Raw genomic sequence first — 16858 nt, forward strand, 5'->3', positions numbered from 1 at the left:
CGAACATACCATAATTGTTATTCAATTTATTATTCAAAATTAGAAATAATAATGAAAAGGGGGATTTTAAAGTTTAAAAATGAAAAACAACAAAAAACATTAAAATAATGAAATAAGCAATTGAACTCATAATAATAGTTTTAAGAAATAGTTAAGAATTAATTTTCCACCTTCATCAATCATTTAAGATTATTAACAATGATTACTATTATTTCTTATTCCAATTGAACTATTAACCTCGTAGATAAGTAGTCATTACCCCAAATCTCACTTATGTACTTTATTAAAGCGAAGCGTTCTTAATAAATTCTATTTACCAAACAACCTAATGGAAAAACACCTTAGATTTGTTATAGAAAAAAACATTAATTCTATAGATGAGTTAATCTAAACAACAAATCCAACATCTGTGAAATTAATTTAACTTAGGTTATATTCTTCATCCCAATTAAAAACACCTTTGACCTTACCCCTAATTGTAAATTATTACAAAAACCTAGAATTCTAAACAATTAGGTTAATAGAAGCCCTAAGAAGATAGTAGATAAATGAAAAATCCTAATTAGTGGTCATCTAAGCAAGATTTCACATTAATCATAAAATTAAGCATGGAAGAATATAAACAATTCAATATCAAGGTATAGGAAGAATAATAATATAACTAAAATCAAGAAATCGTGTCTAGCGTTTTGAAATAACCCTTAACCTAGAAAGAAACTACTCCATACCCTCAAACACAATAACAATCATAATTCAAAACAATAAATTTTAAGAAGAAGAAAAGCTAGAATGTTGAATGTAGATGATGAACAATTCTCCTTCTCTCTTGTTCGCTCTATGAGTTTAAGTCTCTCAAAAACCTGACAAAAGTTATTTTAGAAATTCCCGTCAAACCCCTTTTTATATCCACTTTAATTACATTTAAAAATTAAACGTAAAAGCTGAAAACATATCGCAGGTCACAGCCTCAGATGTTCACTACCGCAACCATAAACTTCAAATACCAAAATCGTAGGCTTAGGTTGTGTCCTACTATATCCACCGTTGTGGCCATGATGCCTAGAAACCTCCCAGGTCGCGGTCTAGAATGTGTTCGTCGCGTCCATACACACTTTTTTCACTTTCTTCAATTTCTCGGGCGCTACCTCAATTTCTTCCTCTCCAGCCTCGAGTCTCCGGTTTAGGGACTTCTAAAACACTTCAAACTTCTTCTAAACTTCATTTTCTTGAGTCTTCTTGTCTCCCATCAACATCTGGCCACAAATTGCACAAATTTTTTAAATTAACTATCATAAAATGTATTATGGCCTAAAAATCAAAGACTCATTAAATAAAGTTAAAAACACTAAGAATCAACGATATCTAAGTGAGAAAGAACCAAAAGTATATAATCCAAAATTCCCTTATTAAATTCCCACACACTTAGACTTTGTGAGTCCCTTAGCAAAATCAACTAATAAAAATTAAACACATAAGCAATGATTTTGTTGAAAGCGATGGTTGTCTCAAAAATTGCACAAACTAATAATTATTAGGAAAAATCTGAATTCCACATTCTTTAGAATTTCAACTTAATGTATAGTCACCAATTAAACTATTTCTTTTCATAATTATGCACAATCAAATTTACCAACTCACATGCACCCATATCAATTTATACATGTCATGCTTGAATCAACAACATCTCTTGTACAAATGTTTAAATGAAAAGTATCCACTCCATAGACACTAACCAATCACCCTCCACTAATATACGCACACATAATCAAGGATCAAAATGTCTTTATAAGCTTATAATGTAAGGCTAATGCTAGAGGTAGATGAGAAAGATGCATTTAGGCTCAAGTCACACCATATCATACATTTTTTTTTTCATCTAAATTAGACCCTTACATATATATTCCCAACAATCCCAAGCACAAATTTTCCTTTTCTCTTTTTCTTTGATCTTTCTATTTCCCCCACACTTGTATTTTTGCAAAAGTTTTTTTTTCTTTTTTTTTTTCAACTTTTTTGCAATTCACTATACAATTTCATTTTGGAGAAAATAAAAATCATATACATTTCACTCATGACTGTATTTAACACCCCAGTAAATGTTTCACCCTCACTAAAATTCATCCCCACAATACAATTATGCAAATATATCTATGGTGCAAAGTTTTTGAAAAGGGTAATAACAATTTTAAAATATTGCATAAGGTCTAAATATTGGGTTAATAAGAAGAAAAGAAAGAAAATATTCATTATGGCTCAAAATGGGAAGCTAGGGAAAAAAACATAAAGGTAGGCCTGAAAAGATCATTTGATCCAAAGTATTGTCTAAATCATCTCCCTAATCATGTGCACGTATAATTCTGCCTCAAGTAATTAATCAATTATTTCTAGAGTGGTCGAGACTATACATAATAGCATGCATAAATCTCTCCAGGTATTAGTGAAAAGGTAAATCCAATTGTGTTCAACATTTGAAAAATCTAAGTTCAAGCTTAAATACCAATCGAAATAAGAATTAAGCACACAATTCATGTAGAACTCATCAATTTCCTGGAATTATTTCCATCACAATCGAAAAAAAAATTAATTGACACACTACCTTCAACTTAGTCATGCTTATCACACCTAAAAAGAACTAAACTAAAAAAAAAAAAGATAACTAAACACATGTAACATCCCAAATTACCTAATAAGGCTTAGGGCCTTGATTAGGGGATTAGGATGACAATTTATGGAATTATATGTTTATGTGAGATATATTTGTGGGTAATTATGTGATTATGTGAGTTATATGAAAATATGACTAGATATGCATGTGTTATGTGTATTAAATATGCATGTGTGCCCGTTTCTTACTAGAAGGGCAATTTTCATAATTTGGCCTGTTATAGGCATAATTGTATATATGTGATATATGTAAGAGACCACATTATTATGTAGGTTTATTTTGGTTACTCAGCACGAGACGATCCTAGGGAGCAAGTTAGCGGGAAAGTCACAATGAGACCAATTACTCGACCCGGGGCGAGTCAAGGGATATTTTGGGTATCTAGTACATTACCGGGTTATCGGTAACGAGAATAAATATTCGATGATATATTTGGAGTTAGGGAGAATAGGAGGGGACATCGAGGATTTTGACCATTTTTCCCTCGGGGACGTTTTTGGTACCCTGAGCCCTCGGGATTTGCTTAACGTTACTTGAACCTTAAATAAACCACACAAAACAAACCACTCAGAAAAAAACTTGAACATTCTCACCAGATCTCTCTCCCAACCGACTCTCTCTCTCTCTCACACACATATTTTGGTTGATTTCTTGAGGAAGCAAAGGGAATTGAAGGCTTGCATTAGGACTTGGATTTGTTGCAGCTAGGAGGTCATTAAACACTGCTGAGGTAAGCTTTAGTTCCTGTTTTAAGTTAAATTTTGTTATGGTTTCCTAGAGTTCTTGAGGTGTTCTTGAGCTTTGTGGCCAAGTGGTGGATTGTGAGTTTTGATGAGTTTTTAGTCAAGTTTTAGGTTGGGTTTTGTTGCTAGTATTATATTGATATTGTTTTGAGGATTGAATCATGGTTCTAGGAATCATTTGGAAGGATTTTGGAGGGATTTTGGGTGAGGAAAAATAGAGGAATTCTGGGTTCGTAGGGTCGGGACGCGGCCATGTTCTTAGGGCATTGTGACCTATGTGAACCTAGGGCAAGGTGAGGGCTTCTATTCTGGGGGCGCGTCGCGATGCTCAAGGGCAAGTCGCGGCCCGTGTTTTGGTTCCAGGCAGGAGGGCCCTTTATCCTGGGAGGTGCACCACGACCCTTAGGGGCAAGTCGCAGCCCACCTGGGCATCTTTGGCCACCTTAGGACTTGGGTAACAGGAACACAAACCTCAAAGCTCGAGATCGATTCTACTACCCGGTTTAGTAGAATTTGACGTCCCAGAGGCTAGGACTCGATCTGGAAGCCTTTAATTTCTCGTTATTGACGGGATTCTATATTATGGCCGTGACTAGATTATTGCTAGGGGATCAGAACCAAGATCGTGCCTGAGGGTCGTTCTTATTATACTTTGCATTCGGACCTGAGGTAAGAAAACTGCACCCAATACATGATATATGTTATTAGGGCTCTGGCCCATGAGAATGAACGTGATTGATTTAAGTTTGTGCTTGTTGACTAAACATACTTGAATACTTCGTTTCTGTCTAAGTGTTATATGATTGTTTGCAAGGCCTGCGTAGTTAGGGGTTGGCCCCTTTAAGGAACATGGTTATTGTTATGTTTACATTTAATTGATTGTGTTATATAATTAATGTGTATGCATACTTGTATTGTCTAAAGTATGCTTATCTATATATGTATCCGAATACCTAGCTCAGGAGTTGACTTATTAGTCAAGGGAGGCAATAGCGCGCTGCGCGCTGGTCGAAAGGCTTAGGCCCAATCAGGAACGTACTAGTATGTTGGTCGACCCTATGGTCGTTGGAAAACAAAATGCTTGGTGATGGACCCAAAACGGGTTTGTTTTACTTATTTATATCGCAAGCACACCATTCGTTCATATAGAATAGTGATCGTGTAAGCAAGGATGTCGAACCCAAAGGAGTTGTCTAAAATCAAAAAGGAAACTATTTTAAACCGAAATTAATAAATTCTAACCTAGCCCCAAAGGTTGATGAGAATTTGTGACAATAAAATAAAATAAAAGATATTAAGGACAATATATATAACTAAATTAAAAGTAGAAATCAAGATAGTAAAAGAAAGATTATTAAGATAATAGAATCCACAAAATATAAATTCAATAATATTTAAAAGTACATTGATTCCCAAGTTCTAGTAATAGTAGAAATTAATCAAACCATCACTTATTCAAATTAGATATTCTATTTAAGCACAAGTTTTTATAAGAATATAGGATTTATCTTCACTTTTAAAATTATAATTTCAAAGTATTTAATGTAAATAAATCTAATGAAATAACAAATAAATCAATGAACATTTTTTATGAGGCAAAACATAATATTTTTGTTCTAAGCATTGGATGTGTACAATTTAATGGCACATCTTACACAAAGAATATTATGTTCTTGCACTAATGAAGAACAAAGTGGAAATATGAGCTAACAATCCAAAATACATGATATTTAAGATGAAAGAAGATATTTGAAGAAGAAAATCCATAAACTTTATTGCACAAAATGGAAATCAATACACTAAATAAATACTATCTAGTTACATATTTTTTCATCATCACCTTAATAATCTTAAAAAGATTAGAAACTCATAACTAGAATAGAAATTACAAACATAAATAGGAAAATTTGGAGGAGAAACTCCCAAAATTTTCCTCTAAAAACTCATAGAAAAATTATCAAAAAGAAGAAAAAGATGAAGAGAATAGAGAGGTCTTGAAAGTGTAGAATTTGTGTAGTGTAACCTCTCCCAAAATTTAGCACTAAACTCTCTTATTTATAGCAAAAAAAAAAGGTATTAAAATAATCAATTTAAATTAATTAATTATAATATGGCAAATAGGGGTAAAATATAGGGTGTAATGACGATGTTTTGGGGTAAAATGTGTAGAAACGTTTGGGTAAAAATATGATATTTTTGGCAAAGGGGACAAAATGTATTAGTTGGGCTCAAAAAATGGTAGCTTTGGTGGGTGTAGGCAGCTGGTGGCATGGATGGGTCGCTGGGCTTGGCAGGGAGCTGCTGGCTGCAGACTGGGCTGGATCCGTGGGCCTGGGTAGGTGCGGATGCGGGCTCAAGTGGAGAAAGGATGAGGTACTGCTGGAGGGAGCAAGTGGCTCAGCTGGGGCACTTTGGTGGGCAGTAGTTGAAGTGGCGGACTGGAGAGGATAGCAGGCGTACGGCTGGGGAGACTTGGGCCGAGTGGGACTTTAGGAGGCAAGCGGGCCTTGGGCTGGTGACTTCAGGTGGGCTGGCTGGCAACTTTTGGTGGGCCAAGTAGCTAGGCAGGAGCTGGGCCTGTGTGGTTGCTGTTGGGCCGAAATGTTGCTGGGCATGAATGTTGGCAGCTTCTCTTTTTAAATTCTAAAAAAATATAAACTAAATCATAATAAAATATTTTCAACTATAAAATAAATCAAGTTAGTTCTTTGAATATAATAATTATAACTTAATTTATATTTAACATTTATGTTCAATAATACATCATTTTTTACCTCAAATTAATCAACAATAATTCCAATAATTAACTACAATATTTTACAACAAAATAACTATAAAAACATACAAAAATATATAAAATCAAAATAAGACTAATAAATTCAAAATTACTTAAAAACTTAATAAATCAATTAAAAACTCAAGAATTAAGCAACAATTAGCATATAAAAAGTGGTAAAATAACTCTATTTTGTAGAGCTATCACTTGGCTGGCTATATGGCTAGTTACTCAGAGATAAGGGCAAGGACCCCAGGTGACTCTATGGTCACATAGCTAGGGCATTGGGCCCCGGGTAGACTCTATGGTCAACTATTCAGGGCAGCGGGGCCCAAAATGATCCAATGATCATTTATTTGTAATTGTACGCATGCATGAGTAGGTTATTACTGTTGGGCATGCTAGATAAGTATTTGGAATATATATTTACTATTCACGCACATGGTTAAGTTTTCTTGTTGAACCTTGGCTCACGGGTGCTATGTAGTGCAGGTAAGGGAAAAGGAATGCTTGACCAGCCATGAGTTGGAAAGCTTCGGTGGGGGCGTGTACATATACGGCTACTCGTCCACCACGACCGAGGATATCTCAGAGGAACTAGGGTCGTATCCCTTATTTTGCCGCTTAGGCCGACTAATTGTACTTTTGACTTGTATATACCCTTTTAAACATCTGTTTATAATATTTTGGGATCCCATGTATGTATTAAACTTTTAAATGAAGTCAAAAGTTCATTTGACCAAAATGTTTAACCCTAACCCTTGACATTAATCTTAGTTTCACGTTTATGACCAAATGACTTGATTAGCAAGTCTGACACAATTTAAAGTAATAAGTGTAACAGTCCTGGATTAGGAGGACGTTGCAACTTGGTATCAGAGCTGCCAAGGTCTAAGGGTTCTTGAAGACTGACCAGGCATGTACACTCACTACTAAGGACAAGCTTGACTCATGGTTCAGTAACTATTTATGTGGTTATGTGTTTAACTACTTAAATATGTAATAAATGCCTTATCTACATGACTCATTAAGGAGCATGAGATATTTTGATAGGGCCTGGCCCTTGACTGTTGCATGACTGATAAAGAACATGCTTATTAGCATTGTTAATGCTTGTGAATGCAAAGGAACTACTTATTAGCATTATTATATGGACAACTAGGTCAGGACATGCTTATTAGCGTCGTCCTTTGCATATAGGCTAGGAAATGCTTATTAGCATTGTTAATACTGGCAAGGATTAAAGAACATGCTTATTAGCATTACTATACATGTATGAATGTTTGGACATGTTTAATTGCTTATGAATGCCAGAAATGCTTATTAGCATTGTTATGTGCTGATGAATATCAAGAAGTGCTTATTAACACCACGATCGAACGTATTATATGTGGGTATGCTTATTAGCATCACATTTGTTTGCTTGTTTGATTTTGGACCATTAGGCAGCAAGATGTATAGTTATTACTTACTTAACGACCAATTTGATCACTACAGAGTGCTATAGTTATCAGTATGCTTCCTCGAAGGTCAATGAGATTGGCTGGCCACGACATATAGGCAATGGAAGAGAATGATCAGGGCCAGGCCTCACCACTAGCTCCAGAGAACTGGCAACAGTTGCTTGCTAATATGCAAGCCAAGTGACAGAGGCAGGAGGATGAGATTCGCCTCTTGAGACAGCATCAAGTTCTAGCAGGGAACCTACCTGTAACACCCTACTGCTCAAGGATGGTCCAACATTCTTTTCCCTAGGGCCATTTTCCCTGCCCTCTGTATACAAGCCTTGGAGTTGGCCCAACGTACCTGGCACTGAGTTTTCCCTGACTGATAGGTCGGTCAAGCGTATGATATGCTTCTGGTTAAACATAACCATATCAACCAGTGTTCAGCTCGCTATTGACATCCTTAACTCATAAGTCAATGCTTTTCGACCAACAGTCAACGTGCTAAGGTCGTCCTTGAATAATAAGTCAATGCTTTACGACCATCACTTAATGTGCTAAGGTCGTTCTTGACTAATAATTCAATGCTTTACGACCAGCACTCAACGTGCTAAGGACGTCCTTGAATAATAAGTCAATGCTGAGGCCCAGCCCTAGGATATGAGACTAATAAGTCACCCTGGTGCCCATTGCCCTTTTGTGACAGTCAGAATCCCGTGATCCGCGGGGGGAAAGACCGAATAAAAGCTGTGCAATTCCACATCGCCTGGGGAAGGTCAAGTGTGATGATTCTAAGACTTTGTAGGTATAGGAATACACAGTTGAAGAGGGCTTAAATGGATTGATGGGTATTACCTATGCCAACAAAATGCATCTTCTTTTCGGTAGTCCATCACTTGAGAACTCCAAAGTTAAGCGTGCTTGACCTGGAGTAGTTTCATGATGGGTGACCTCCTGGGAAGTTTTCCCAGGAAGTGTGCGAGTGAGAACAAAGCACGCTAGAAAGACTAGTGTTGGTTTGTAGGGCCTATCGTCATTCCAGGAAGTTTCCATGGTGATGTGGGGCGTTACAAATGGCATTAGAGCCTTGACCCAGCCAGAAGTGTGGCCGACGGGAACATCGAACCCCTAAGGGAGGGTGATTATGACAGTCAAAATCCCGTGATCCGCAGGGGGAAAGAACGGGTAAAAGTTGTACAATTCCACATCGCCTGGGGAAGGTCAAGTGTGATATTCTAAGACTGTATAGGTATGGGACTACACAGTTGAATATTGCTTAAATGGATTGATGGGTACTACCTATGCCAACAAGAAGCATCTTCTTTTCGGTAGCCCATCACTTGAGAACTCCAAAGTTAAGCGGGCTTGACCTGGAGTAGTCTCATGATGGGTGTCCTCTTGGGAAGTTTTCCCAGAAGCGTGCGAGTTAGGACAAAGCACGATGAAAAGACTCATGTTGGTTTGTAGGGCCAGGAAGCAGCCATAGTGACATGGGGCGTAACACCTATCCTTTGTATAACCACCCTTGGAGCTGGCGCATAATACCTGGTGTTGAGTTTTCCATGACCATTGGGTCGCTCCTGGTTAGCCTAACCAAAACGACCAACACTCAGCGGGCTATTTCTATCCTTGACTCATAAGTCAACCCTTTCTCAATAAGATAATGCAGGCAGGCATATATCATATATCAGATATCCAAATACAAAGCCTTCAACATGCTTAATTAACAATAACAAGCATAATCATAATCATGCACATTCTCAGGCATTCATGCCCTATTCATATTCATGTTCAATAATTCGGGCCAAGCCATCATCATATATATCACATACTGGGTGCAGATTTCTTACCTATGGTCCAAGTACATGTTACAAATGAACGACCCTCGAGCACGATCCCGATTCCGAGCCCCTAGCGATAACCTAGTCACAACCATAATATAAACTCCTGTCAATAACGAGTAAGCACAGGCTTCTGGACCGAGTCCTAGCCTCCGGAACGTTGAATTTTACTAAACCGAGTAGTAGGATCGATCCCGAGCCCTTAGGTTTAAGCCTAACCAAAACGACCAACGCTCAGTGGACTATTTTTGTCCTTGACTCATAAGTCAAGCCTTTCTCAATAAGATAATGCAGGCAGGCATATATCATATATCAGATATCCAAATACAAAGCCTTCAACATGCTTAATTAACAATAACAAGCATAATCATAATCATGCACATTCTCAGGCATTCATGCCCTATTCATATTCCTGTTCAATAATTCGGGCCAAGCCATCATCATATGTATCACATACTGGGTGCAGATTTCTTACCTATGGTCCAAGTACAGGTTACAAATGAACGACCCTTGAGCACGATCCCGATTCCGAGCCCCTAGCGATAACCTAGTCACAAACATAATATAAACTCCCGTCAATAACGAGTAAGCACAGGCTTCTGAACCGAGTCCTAGCCTCCGGAACGTCGGATTTTACTAAACCAAGTAGTAGGATCGATCCCGAGCCCTTAGGTTTAAGCCTAACCAAAATGACCAACGCTCAGCGGACTATTTCTGTCCTTGACTCATAAGTCAAGCCTTTCTCAATAAGATAATGCAGACAGGCATATATCATATATCAGATATCCAAATACAAAGCCTTCAACATGTTTAATCAACAATCACAAGCATAATCATAATCATGCACATTCTCAGGCATTCATGCCCTATTCATATTCCTGTTCAATAATTCGGGCCAAGCCATCATCATATGTATCACATACTGGATGCAGATTTCTTACCTTTGGTCCAAGTACAGGTTACAAATGAACGACCCTCGAGCACGATCCCGATTCTGAGCCCCTAGCGATAACCTAGTCACAACCATAATATAAATTCCCGTCAATAACGAGTAAACACAGGCTTGCGGACCGAGTCCTAGCCTCCAGAACGTCGAACTCTACTAAACTGAGTAGTAGGATCGATCTCGAGCCCTTAGGTTTCCCATCAATAAAAACCCATTTTGGCCATTTTTTCTACTTTGAGCAATGATCCGCTCATGTCAGAGGCTTAACGCACTCCATGACTGCCCCACCCCGCCCCCCCCCCCCCCCCCCGGCACCGCGGCACGCCTAACAGGCGCAACAGCCCAAACGGCCCAGCAGCCAACTCTTTCACCTTCGTCAAGCTTAAATCGCGACGCCCAAGAACAGGGTCGCGACTCGACTTGGAACTCAGCCATTTCCTCCATTTTTCTCATTTCAAAACCCTCCATAAACCGATCCATACATATCCAAATCCCAAAATCAAAGTTCCCAATCAACTCCATGTCCCAAAACCATCAAAACCCAAGTTCCAAACAATTCCAAAGCTCATCAAAACGTAAAATCCAATCAAAGCTTTAAAACTAAAAAAATTAAAACTTAAAGTTTAGATTACCTCCAATTAAGTCGTTTTCCCGCTAAATCTTCCGGTTATCAAGCTTCTAATCTTCCCTAGAATCGTTATGACTCTAACCTTGCTTGAATCCGAGTTATAAAACTTGAGTTTCCTTCGAAAATGCTATCAAACGCCAAGAAGAGAATGGGGGAGAGAGAATGAGACTGAATGTTCTTTTCATTTCTATTAGGTTACTTCAAGCTTAAGTAACCTTAAGCAAATCCCAATGCTCAGGGTACCCCAAAAACGTCCCCGGGGGCCAAATAGTCAAAATCCCCATAATTCCCTCCTGATCTCACTAACTCCACATATATCATCAAATATTTATTCCCATTGCCCAATAACTCGGTAATGTACTAAATACCCAATATACCCCTTGACTCACACCGAGTCAAGTATTGGTCCCGTTGTGACTTTTCCACTAGCTTGCTTGCTAGGATCGTCTCGTGGCGAGTAATCCAACTATATTCACATAATGATGTGGTCTCACACATATATCACATATATGCCAAATATACCCATAACGAGTCGAATTACAAAAATTTCCCTTTTAATCAGAAATGGGCACACGTGCATATTTAATACACCTAAACATGCGTATCAAGTCATATTATAATATAACTCACATAATCATATAATGATACACATATTATCACATAATCACATAATTTCCATAATTTTCCATCCTGGCCCCCTAATCAAGGCCATAAGCCTTATTAGGTAATTTGGGACGTTACAACTAACCTATCCTTACAATAATTTTGTCCTCAAAATTTTACCTGAACAACACGGGATATAGATACCGCTATCTGATTTCATTTCCTAGGTCGCGCCCTTGACCTTACAATTTCTGTATAATACCTTAACCAAAGGTATAGTTTTCTTCCTCAAAACCTTGTCATTTTTGTCTCATATCCGAATTGGTTGTTCCTCACAGGATAACTCAGCCTCCAATTCCAAATCCTCATAACTCAACACATGAGTCTCATCTAATACATGATTCCTCAACATGGAAATATGAAATACATTGTATACGACCGACAAGGCCGAAGATAAGGCCAATCTATTGCCACCTGACTGATCCTCTCCAGGATCTCAAACGGTCCTACGAATCTAGGGCTCAACTTGCCCCTTTTTCCCCAAATCTTCTCGGTCATTTCCATGGTGAGATTCTAAGGAAGACATAGTCTCCCACTTGGAATTCCATGTTCCTACATTTCAAATTCATAACTTTTCTGTCTATTATGATAAGCGAGCATCCAAGCTGTAATCTTTTCAATAGCTTCAATGATCCTTTGAACTACCTCAGGACCCAAATATTTCCTCTCACCCATCTCATCCCAGTGAATGGGCGATCTACACTTCCTACCATACATCATCTCATAAGGTGCCACTCCAATAATCAACTGGTAGCTATCATTATAGGAAGACTCTATTAGAGGCAAACATTCATTCCAAGACCCTTTTAAGTCCAATACACATGTTCTCAGCATGTCCTCTCATATCTGGATAACCCTCTTTATATACCATCAGTTTGAGGATAATAAGTTGAAGTAAACTCCAGCTGTATACTCATCATCTTCTGTAACCTTCCCCAAAACTTGGAAGTAAATACAAGGTCCCTATCCACCAGGATAGACCTCAAAGTCCCAAGAAGGCGTACTATCTCTCTCATATAGAGATATGCATACTGGTCAACTGTATTGCAGGTCCTCACTGATAAAAGTGAGATGACTTTGAATACTGGTCCATAATAAGCTGAACTGAATCGCTCTGGCCCATTATCTTGGGCAACCCCATCACAAAATCCATCGTGATGTCCTCCCACTTCCACTTCGGGATACTCAAAGGCTATAATAGCCTTAGTCTGATACTCTGCCTTGACTTGCTAATAGGTCAAGCACTTTTTCGTGTACTCAGTTACGTTCTTCTCCATCCCAGGCCACCAAAATAAAGTTTTCAGATCCTGGTACATCTTCACGGTGCCTAGATGAAGAGAATTAGGGGGTAGTATGAGATTCATCTAGAATCTCTCGTTTAATCCCAGTGTCCATCAGATCCCAAGTCCGATCTTTATACCTTAATAAACTCATGTCTGACACTGTATAACCCTTAGCAAATCCAGAGAGGACATCACCTAAATCCTTCCCATTTGTGGGTTACTCAACTGTTTTCCTTTGATTCTCTCTAAAACAGTAAACTTAAGCATAATGTTGGCCAACTGGCCCACCAGTAACTCTATTCTAGCTTTGGTCATATCAATCAAGTGATGTGATGCATAGGCAATCACCTTTTCTATTAATGAGGTAATAATCCTCGAGAACTCTTCCACAAAACACATGTAATACCCTGCCAATCCAAGGAAACTCTTGACCTCTGAGGCGTTGCTTGGCCTAGGCAAATCTATAACTGAGAGTATACCACAATATCGTCGATAAAGACGATCATAAACCAATCTAGATAATCTTTGAACACCCTGTTCATCTGATACATAAAACAAGTAGGGCATTAGTCAAACCAAAAGACATGACTAAAAACTCATAACGATCAAATCTGATACAAAAAATAGTCTTCTGTATAATCCTTCTCCCTAATCCTCAGCTGGTAATAACCAGATCTAAGATCCATCTTAAAGAATGTTGTCTTACTCAATAACTGAACCTTTAGTTCCTATAGCTCTGTTGAAGCCTTTCAATACGGTGCCCTAGACATTGGTTCCGTCCCTGGAACCAACATAATCACAAGTCTATCTCTTTGTGTAGAGGTAACCTGTAGAGTCCCAGAATTTACTTAGCTGGTTAGAAATTAGTAGTAGCAGTAATAGCTAGTAGTAGTTATAGTATGTTCATTACTGTGGATTTTGGTTCAAGCTGGGACTTAGTTGAACACTCGTAGCAACACTTATAGATTTTATAAGTTTAACCTATAGTTTAAGAATATTAATTACAACATAAGGTTTGATTAATATTGCTGGTCCTAGATATATTATTTAATTATAACCTAAGGTTTAGATAGAGCCAATAAGAACATGACACATGTCATAAGCATGATTATTAAGGAATTAAGTATTTTGATGATAAATTAAAGAAATAGAAGCTTTAGCACTTACCAAAAACTGTTAGAGTCGTATTATGACTTAGTCAAAGTAGTTATCCCATTCAAATTATGCTGAAAAAGTGCAATTACGTGTTTAAATTATTCACGTATGCCGATATATCACAGAATGGGAGCCGATATATCGCCTAACGAAGGATACGGAAAACACGTTGACGTTGCACGAACGTACAAATGGAGCTCGGGACTAGGGTAGAGCCGATATAGCGCCACATAGGGGCGATATATCGCCCTTAGCAATATCTTTTTTCTTTTGTTTTTAAATTTAAAAATAAGGCTTAACTACTTAGACCTACCTCTGAACGTTTTTGACCGAGTCTTAAGCCTCTAATTGACGAATATTAAAATATTTTCAATTATATTCATTATTTTTATTGAAATCAAAATGGGGTTAGTTTCACTCCTTACCTCTATAAATAGGACCTAGTACCCAGCCCTTCCTCTCATTCTTCAAGCTGTGATCAGAGACTCCAAGGTGCTAGTACTACCATAGAGTGATAAACACTTGGGTTGGAAAAAAAAGCTTTGTCATTCTTAAGCTTTATAAAATACTTGGGAAGTGAGGCTTAGTGTATTTCAGTATTTAAGTTAGACCAATCCATAAGTTCAACTAAGGTATTCCAATTCTTTAAGTCCAGTTCTTTAAACTACTTTAGTTTTTCTTTAGTTCCTTTTATACAGATCCTAACTTTTGATATTGGTTTTTGATTAGGTTCTTAAAATTTAAAGATCTTTCTTGGTAAGTTTCTTCTTGAAGGTTTAGTTTCCACATTTATTCTTTACTTTTTAGAAATACTCACCATCCTTATTGTTGGTTTTAGGAGTGTTCCAAGTCCCGCATTTGTTTTCAAATATCGCGGTTTTGGTAAGGAAAATAGTATAGATTTTGTATGCTTTTATGTTTTGATATACGTTTATGTTATATGTATGATATATTTTTAGTTGTTGTAGTATATGAATTGTTTAGATAACAATCACATAATTTGTTTAGATAACAAATATAGAACTTGTTTAGATAACAAGTCCCAATAGTAGATTCCTTCGGCATATGATTGTTTAGATAATGAGCCCCATAAATTTATATGACTTGTTTAGATAACTAGCCCCGTAAATTTATGGGCATATGATTGCCTAGCTAGCAAGTCCCAAGAAGTATGATGGCCATTGTAATAGATGTTGTTTTTATATAGTCATATGTTTTATAGTATATGATTATGATATAGCCTCATGTTTATGATTTATGTTGTATGTTGTTAGATTTTCCTTGCTGGGCATTAGGCTCATTCCTTTATTTTTAGTGTGATGCAGGAAACTAGATATGGAGACAGAAGGATTCTTGGAAGCTTGGAATGTGTGTTGAGGATGAACGGAATGAGTGGACTGCGCGTCGATCGAGGATGACGTTATTTTTAGTTTTTTTTATAAATTATGTTTCTATGTATTTTCCGCATTTAGTTTTGTAAACAATTTTATTTAGTTTAAAATTATGTTTTATGTTTTAAATAATGGGAACCCATACCAAAATTCTATTTTTACTTTGTAATTTTCACAATATTATGTTGAAGTTTTAATAAAGTTATTATTATTTCTTATGTATATGTTCTTCAAAGTAGTAGCTATGTTTAGTAGTTCTAATGGTCCAAGGTCTTAGAATAGTTGGGTCGTTACATAACCCTGGAAAATTCCTTGGAAACACATCCAGAACTCACAGACAAATCCAGTATGTCCTAGTCCCACTGGCACGACCTGAGTGGTATCCACCACACTAGCTAAGAATCCTATGCGTCCCTCCTACAATACATCTCTATAGCTCTAAGTACATATGTCATAGGTATAGTCATAGGTATATGGGTTCCATGCACAGTGCCAACAAATACATAGGTTTCTCACCCTCAAGCCCAAGGGTTACCATCTTTTTCCTTGCAATCTATCATTTTCCCATACTTGGCTAACCAATCCATACCCAGGTTTATATCAAAGTAGGTCATTACCAACTCTGTCAAATCAACTGATGAGTCATTTTTCCACAATAATCTAACCCATATCTTAAAATTACCAATAATGTACCAAATTCTCATTACGTCATAACCATGTAATCCACATACCAAGTCTGTGCCTCTACTAAATGCAACAAAACAAATAACAACATGGCACCAGAACCAATCAGTACAATACAAGAATCAAAACTAGGAAGCTAACCTGCCACCACTGAGGAACCAGCCTTAGTCTCAGTCTTTGATTCTGACTGTGTCAGAGCGAACACTCGAGTTGGAGTCGAGCTATCCACCCCCTTTGGCTCATCCTTCCTTATCCCTGGGCAATCCCTTTAGAGGTGCCCAAACATCCCACCTAAGAAACATGCCTTTGCTCGGCATCCTCCCAGATGGCACCTCTTGCACCGAGTGCATTCCAGGTAGAGTTTCCAATCCTCATCCACGCCCTGATGGCCTATCTGAGCACTTTGAAACCCCTTTTCTAATCTAGAGGTACCAAATACATTGATAACTTTTCCTTTTCTGATCACTGGGGCCTCTGCCCTCATTTGATGAAATAAACAGAGGTATCATGGTCTGAGCTCCACGCTCTCTGGCACTCTCCCTCCACATCTCAGTTCCTGTGCTCTCAATAACAAGAGCCCTCCCTACCACCTAAGCATTGGTAGAGATCTCATGTACTGGGGCGATTCTAACGCCCTG

The sequence above is a fragment of the Humulus lupulus genome, chromosome 7 (genome assembly GCF_963169125.1).
Source record: "Humulus lupulus chromosome 7, drHumLupu1.1, whole genome shotgun sequence".
NCBI lineage: Eukaryota > Viridiplantae > Streptophyta > Magnoliopsida > Rosales > Cannabaceae > Humulus > Humulus lupulus.